This window comes from Tupaia chinensis, unplaced genomic scaffold (assembly GCF_000334495.1).
Source record: "Tupaia chinensis unplaced genomic scaffold, TupChi_1.0 Scaffold000217_1, whole genome shotgun sequence".
NCBI lineage: Eukaryota > Metazoa > Chordata > Mammalia > Scandentia > Tupaiidae > Tupaia > Tupaia belangeri.
The window spans coordinates 7,113,428-7,121,435 of record NW_006159692.1 but is presented as its reverse complement, the minus strand read 5'-3'; the positions used below and the strand labels follow the sequence as shown (position 1 = coordinate 7,121,435).

Here is an 8,008-nt window from a genome sequence, read left to right as displayed (position 1 = left end):
GTCTCGGACCCGGTGGCTTAAACTCATGCCAGGCATATGTGCATGCATGTCCAAGATCCCGAAAGGAGAATGGAAAAGAGATTGTGGCGTGGCCATTCCCCCTGGGGGGTAATTTCTCACTTTCTGTCTCTCTGTCTCTCTCTGTCTCTCTGGTGAGGGCACACGCCCTTTAGCAAAAAGTTCTCCAAAAAAAAAAGAAATAAGAAATCAAAGACCATTTAGCTGTTATCTGCCAGTAAATTACAAATCTGAAGCATGCAGTCCAATTACTCTTTCACTGCCAACATTTTGATAAGTTTAAAAAAAAGATTCCTGAAAAATTTCAAAGATGGCAACATGTGAACTACCTCCCTAGGATCTAATTTCTCCGTTTTAAAGCCTCCATACACTGACTCACCTAGTGGCTCTGACTTGAGGGTTCTTCCTCTAATATCCATGGCTCCTCTCCTTGTTCCAACTTGAAAATCACCTTTGGTTTGGTAATACAAAACCCTGTAAATGGAAATGGCCAGGTTGTGAGCCAGGTAGACTTAAGTTCAGGACTTTTTTTTTTAAAGAATTATATTAAATTTTATTTATTCACTCATATATTTTAATTTCACCAGCGAGAAAGTAAGCCACCAGGTCCAGGACTAGAACCGTGGTCGGCCATATGGAAGTGTCCAGCACCTTAACTACCACGCCACCTGCTGGTCCCTGAACAAAAACAGGTTCAGTTAAACATTTCAGTGGGGAAAAAGAATGTGGATACTCTGTATAGTGCCTGAAAGGTATCGATCAGCCTTGACTCCTGAATCTCAAGCTCTCTACAAAGAAACTACCTATAATCAGCAACTAAAAAGGAAATTAATGTCCTTAGAATTACAAATTACACGATCCTTACCCACTGAGATGAAATGGCTGTAATTCTCCAGCATCACGTCCCTGTACAGGATCCTCTGAGCAGGGTCCAGGTGCTGCCACTCTTCCTGAAAGAAGCCCACAGTTACATCCCTAAACAACACTGGCCCCTAGAACAGCACATCTGTGTTCTTTCTACAGGAAGTGGAAGCTGACAGCATGTAACATGTTTGGGATCTAACACTGTCAGGTTCACTGATAGTTGAACCACTTAGCTATAGGACAGCCCAGATGCAAATCTCTTATTACATGCTAGTGGCAACCATTAAGTAATGACAATGAAAGGGAAAAGTTTGGGAGTGATGTTGAAAATAAATAGCTTGAAAAGTTTATGATTCAAATCACAAACCATTTAAAATGCTAAGAAAAAAAATCATGTATCCGGTATAGAATACATCAAGAACTCTTGACTACTCAATAGTAAAAAGACAAGCACATGGGCCATCAGGGTGCATGGTGGTTAAGGCGCAAGACCCCAACATGGTCGACCACGGTTCAAGTCCTGGACCTGGCGACTTGCTTTCTCATTTTTCTCTGTGTCTCTCTGGTAAGCACATGTGGCCTATAGCATACTTAAAAACAATAAGTAAAATTAAATAAATAATTTTTAAAAAAGGACAAATGAGGAATCGCAGTGGTATGGCAGTAAAATGTGATACTTTGTAGGGTAGATCCACAAAAGGAAGTTACCAGTTCATATCCAGAGACCTCCCTGAGTATACTAAGCACACATATGTCCTTGATCCAGGCTGGCTGAAGTTGGATGAATTGTAACATCAAGACTGTTGAGGGGCCAGCTCCACAGCACAGCAGCAACAGTGCTACTCAAGATAAGCCAGAACCCACATGGTGACTGCAATTCAAATTCCCCTGTCAGTCTGAAACCTGCTGAGCACATGCAAAGTGCCCAAGGTCTGTCCAGCTGGAGGTCTGGAAGATGGAGATTGAGACATGCCTATACCCTATAAAGGATATGCATTTCTCTCTCTCACTTTCACATGTGCACACACATGCTCTATCAGAAAAAAAGCGATTTTTTTCTTCTTTTTTTTAGATTTTTGTCATAGGGCACCTGTATTCACCAGAGACAGACAGACAGAGGGGAACAGAGATAGAGGCCATCCACAGGAGATGGCCACGCTGCAATCCCTTCTCCTCTATTCCCTCAGAATGTTGGGCATGCACGCACACACACATCCAGCATGTGATACTCAAGCTGCCAAATCTTGAACACAAATTACAGAGTTGGCCACGTGCAATCCAGTGACTCAACCACCATACCACTTGCTAGCCCGAAAAAAAAAAAGTTTTTCAAATACATGTTTTTAAAATTTAAAAAGAGGGGTCAGCAGTGGCGTGGTAGTTAAGGGCGTTGGACTCCCACATGGCCTACTGTGGTTTGAGTCCCAGACCTGGAGGCTTGCTTTCACACTTTCCATCTCTTTCTCTCTCTCTCTCTCTCTGTCTGTCCCTATCTGGTCAAATTAAAATAGAATAAATAAAACTTAAAATAATTCTTTTTTAAAAATGTTAAAGAACAGTGTAGAACAGGGTTGGGAAGAAAGGAATTCCTGAGTATAAAGAAATATAGCATGAGAGCAAATAGAGGCATGACATTCGTAGGACACAGAAATGGTTTATTATCTGTTGATGAGATGTATAGTGTCCTCTACTGGACTGGTCTAAGAAGTATTTCATGTTGGGTAAATTCTTTTTACAAGCAAAATGATATATAGTTATTTTATGTTTTAAAAAATAATGAGAATAAGAAAATAGTAATAATAATCTGAAAAAAATTAAAAGCTATTTGATGATGATGATATGAACAGTAATGTCTTTGTCTTGACTGATATACATGGTAATCATGCTGGAAAAAGAAATGTTATATACTGTAGAGATATATGTGGTTAAATGTAATATAAAAAACAGCAATAAAAGAAACAAATACAAAAAAATTTTAAAAGACTCTAGTGGTGGGCTAGTAGGTGTCGTGGTGGTTAAGGAACTGATTCCCATGTTGCTGACTGCAGCTGAATCCCAGACAGCAGCTTGAGAAACACACTAGGCACGTGTGCATGTGTGCCCAAAATCCAGAAAGGAGTAGAAAAGAAGGGATTGTGCCATAACCATCCCCCCCACACTGGAAATGCTCTCTTGCTTCCTCTCTCTCTCTCTCCCTCCAGCGAGTGCACATCCTATAGCAAATCATTTTAAAAACAAACAAACAGGAGCCAGCAGGTAGTGTGGTAGATAAGGCTCTGGACTCCCATGTGACTGACAGTGGCTCAAGTCCCAGACCTGGAGGCTTGAAAATCACACTGGTGCGTGTATCTGTGTGTCCAAAAACCCAGAAGGGACTACAGTATAGCCATCCCCTTGGGGGTAATTTTCACTTGCCCTCTCACTGTCTCTGACACTTCACTGGCGAGCACACACACCCCACAGCAAAAACCTCACCAAAAAAAGGTCCGATGATAAATATTTAAAAAAATAAAATAATAAATAGGACCAGCTAGGTCATATGATAGATATGGAAGCTGGATTCCAGATGGTCAACGGCAAGGTTCAAGTCTCTCAGGTGCCCTGAGAAGCACTCCGAGTACATGTGAGCGTATGCCCAAAATCCTGTGAGGAGAGTGGTGTGGTCATCCCCCTTGAGGAGTGATCTCTCACTTCCTCTCTCTCTCCTCCTGTCTCTCTTGAAGAGCACAAGCAGCTGAAAGAAAGAAAAAGACAAGATAGACAAACTGGTTTTTGACTTAACTATGTCAGAAACTCTGGCTACTGGCTAATCCTGAATGGTATGACCTGGATGCTCACCCCTGGAGTTCTGCAGTTTTCATCTTCCCTTGGGCAGAAATAGGTAATACAAGGAGCTCCTTTCTGCACTAATTAATTAATCCACATGTCATGATGGAGGAAGCACCCATATTGCTCCAGGCCCCCTGTGATAAGGGGCAGGGTGTGAGGGCTCTTCAGAGTCTGGAAAGAACAGAGAACTTAAAGAGTCAAAGGTTATAAAAGGAGTTTAAAATACAAGTTTCTTGGCAGTGGGTAATATTCCCAAACCAAGCTCTCAACCCTCGAAATGAAGCGACATTTCCTGGTCAGACCTGCCTGAGCCCAGCTCACCTCACTCTTCTGAAACTTGCCCCAAACCTCTGAGCTGCCTCAGTTTGGCACGACATTCAGCGTACAAAGACCACAGCGCTTCTAGCTGTGCAAACGTAGGCCTGCTCTTTCCTGGCCTTGTCCTCCTCTACTCCAAAGCTCTGGTATGATGAGCTAGAGTCCGGCTTTGATCTTAGGAACCAGAACCTGGGCCTACAGGACAAAACCCTAGCTGGAACCTCCATCAAAGCCCCAAATCTTGGAACTCCCTGTGCCCTAGCATCTCAGACTGCTCCTTCAAAAAACCCCAACCAAGGCCACTGAGATCACGCAGGATGGTCAGTGCAGGCAAGGCCCAGAGCCCGCCGTTATAAAGTGTGATCCGAGCATCCTGAAGAGGCACCACAGCTCAGAAATACAAGTATCGGGGTGGCAGGTGGTGTGGTGGTTAAGGACACTGGACTCCCACATGGCTAACTCCTGTTCGAGTCCCGGACCTGGTAGCTTGCTTTCTCACTTTTACTCTCTCGCTCTCGTCAAATTAAAATAATGTTAAGTCAATTCTTAAAAAAGGAGGGGGGGAGGGGAATTACAAGTGTCCCCAGATACACCCAGGTCCACAATGTACCGGACAATCACGGCCTCGGGCGGTGGGCGGTGCCCACGCACTGCGCGCTTCCGGAGCAGGCCAACGTGGCGAGTGCGTGCCTCGGTTCCGGAGCTGGAGTTCCCGCAGTCCCCACCAGGGCGCGCAGTGTGCTCCCGACAAGGGCGGCAAAGCCGGCCGCCCGCGCCGCGCCCCGCCCCGCCCTGCGCGCCAAAAGGCAACGGCCGCGGAGCGCCCCGACCCGAACCACGCGGCGTGAGGCGAGGGCGGGAGGGGCCATTTCCCGTTAGGCTTCGCGGCCGAGGCCTTGCCCCGCGAGCCGGCCGAGCTGCGGTCGCCATGCCGGCGGGGCACCCCGCGCTGTCAGCGAGCGCAGATCCTGGGTAGGGGAAGGGCCGGAGGACGCCCACCCCGCAGACCTGGCAAAGGAAAACGGCCCCGAGACGGGAGGTTTCCTTCTCCCGGGAGACAAAGCAGCTCAGGGCCGGTAGACTTGGGAGCAGCAGTTACGACGTGCTGATGGGGGCAGCCTCTGACATGGTGGCCAAGGCTGGATCCGACATGGCGGACCGGCGGGAAGGCGGTGAGAAACACGCCGGACGTGCCCAGAAGCTAGGAGGGAGAAATGGAAAAGCGATTGCAGCGTGACCGTCCCCCGTGGGGTGTGCTTTCTTCCTTTCCATCTCTTTTTTCTCTCCAAAGCTCAAGTGCCCTTTGGCAAATTTAAAAAATAAATAACGCTAGCTTAAAATTACAGTACGCTAAACATGTGTATAGATGAAACGAACCACACACTAAAGGAAGAAAACTATCATACACAATCTCATCTCTTACATAGCTGACTACAGATCATAACTACCATAGCATGTTTTCAGTAAACAGACATTTTCTTGGCAATGTATTCAGCTCTTATTGAAAATTTCAATAGTAAATTTGAAAGAATTCAAGAAACATATACACCTCACCTAGTCTCAGTGACATATTTTGCAATATACTATGTGTATTCATTTGTGCCAAGCCATTTGAAATTGCAGATGTGACAATATTGCAGCCCTCAATGTCATGTATCCCTAAGATTCAGAATACAAACCTACATAATCATACTAGCATTATCACACCTATAAACCTTAACAGCAATTCCATAAAAGTCATCCAATAAGATCTTATTCAGATTTCCTCCAAATCCCAAGAATGTCCATTACAGAGAGTTTAAGATGTTTAAAACTGTTTAACCAGGATGCAACATAACCTATAACAAAAGCCACATATTGTGATGTAAAGAATACTTGCATAAATGAAGACTTGACAAGACTCACTCCCCACGTAATCAAATACTATTTTTTTCCATTAGAGTAAGTGTAGAGAATGCATTCGTAGCACAAACCTACAAATAGGATGGCAAAATTATTTTAATCCCGCTTTACATTGTCTAAGTATTCCAACTATTCTAATTTAATTGCACAGTGCATCAAAATCAAATTTTATTAAATATCAAAATCCTATTTTCAGAGACCTCTGGCGAGTGCACATGCCCTATAGCAAATAAAAAAAAAAGTCAAAAAAATATATAGTAATAACAAATGAAATTAAATTCTTTTTTTAAAAAAGAGAATTATTTTATTTCATTTTATTCATCGTTATTACTATTATTTTAATTTGACCCGAGAGAGACAGAGAGAGAGGGAAAGTGAGAAAGCAAGCCGCCAGGTCCAGGACTTGAACCATGGTTGACCATATAGGACTCCAGTGTACCTAACCACCAAGCCATCTGCTGGTTCCATAAATAAATAATTCTTAAGAAAAAAAAAAAGAATTCCAGTTCAGAAGATGAAGTTGACATTACTTCATATTTCTTCCACCAAGTACGGCTGAACACACTGGACAGCATATACAAGGAAACATAACGCAGACTGAAAGGTGGACAGAAAATGGCAGATCAGCAAAAGATTTCACTTGTAACTCTAGGAATGGGATGGTGCTGGGTTCCTGGATCTTCTTTTAGCCCCATTTATCCCAGACAAGGTGTTGGAGAAGCCAGGAATCTGAAAACATCAAGGGGTACAGATTTTAAAAGCCTATTTGCCCTTTCTAGCCAAAGGACAAGGAAAGGGGCAGACTTATACAGAAAACCTAGACAATAACCACACTAGTCCAGCAAAACTCCATTAAAAAAAAAAAAAAACTGTGATGCCAACCCCACCTATGTAGGCAAGAACCTAAAAGGAAGCCTAGACTTCCCCCTCACCAGGCTGCAACTAGGTAGACCTCCTCCTCCCAAACAAGACGTTGTCACTGAAGGTCCCTTGGGGAGCTGGGCAGGCAGGCCTACTCACTAGTAAAGAGGCACGCCTTCCATTCCCCTCTCACAACCTCCACAAATGCAGCATGGAGAACTTGGGATTCCACCCAACCCGGAAGTAATGAGGTGGCAGCACCCTTCCCCACCAACACAGGGTCAGAGAAGACCTCAAGATCAAATTTAAATCAGAGCCAAAGTCTTACAACATAATGTTCCAAATGTCCAGGATCCAATTCATTGTTAAAAACAAAACAATGCATAATAGAAAGTACCAGAAAAAATATCCACTTGAATGAAAAAATAAAATCAATATATATCAACACAAAGATGTTAGGCTATCTGACAAGGGTTTAAAGCACCCATCACAAAAATAATTCAGTGAGCAATTAGCAACATGTTGAAAGAAACGTAAAAAAAAAAAAAAGAAAGAAGAACTACTCAGCAAAGCTAGAAATTAAAAAGAACCAGAAGGGCCGGCAGGTGGCACAGAGGTTAAGGTGGTGGACTCCCATGTGATTGACCATGGTTCAAGTCCTGGACCTGGTGGCTTGCTCTTTTCCTTTTCCCCTTTCTCTATCTCTCTCTGTTCAAAATTTAAAAAATAATAACAAATAAAACACAAATTTTTAAAATATTTCATTTAACTTTATTTATTTATTTGCTTTTTTAAATTTGACCAGAGAAGGACAGAGCAAGAGAGAGAGTGAAAGTGAGAAAGCAAGCCACAGGGTCCAGGACTTGAACCATTATCGACCATGTGGGAGAGTCCAGTGCCCTTATAACCAGCACAATACCTGCCGACCTCCAAAAATAAATAATTATTTAAAAGAAATAAAATTTTAAAAAAAAGAACCAAAGAGAAACACTAGAACTGAAAAATATAATAACCAAAATAAAAAACTTACTAGATGACTCAAAAGCAGAGTGAAGTCAATAGAAGGGGGAAAATCAGTGAAATTGAATATACATCAATAGAAAATCCCCAATGAATATCAGAGAAAAAAAAGAAAATGAGGGAACCAGCAGTTAGCGTAATGGCTATGTCGCTGGACTCCCACGTAGTCGACCGCGGTTCGTGTCCCGGACCCGGT

At 43.2% G+C, this 8,008-nt stretch overlaps 1 pseudogene; it reads right to left on the bottom strand.

Moving 5' to 3' along the window:
- The window catches only part of LOC102498448 (heterogeneous nuclear ribonucleoprotein F-like), a 42,863-nt pseudogene that overhangs the window by 29,602 nt on the left and 5,253 nt on the right, over positions 1-8,008 (bottom strand).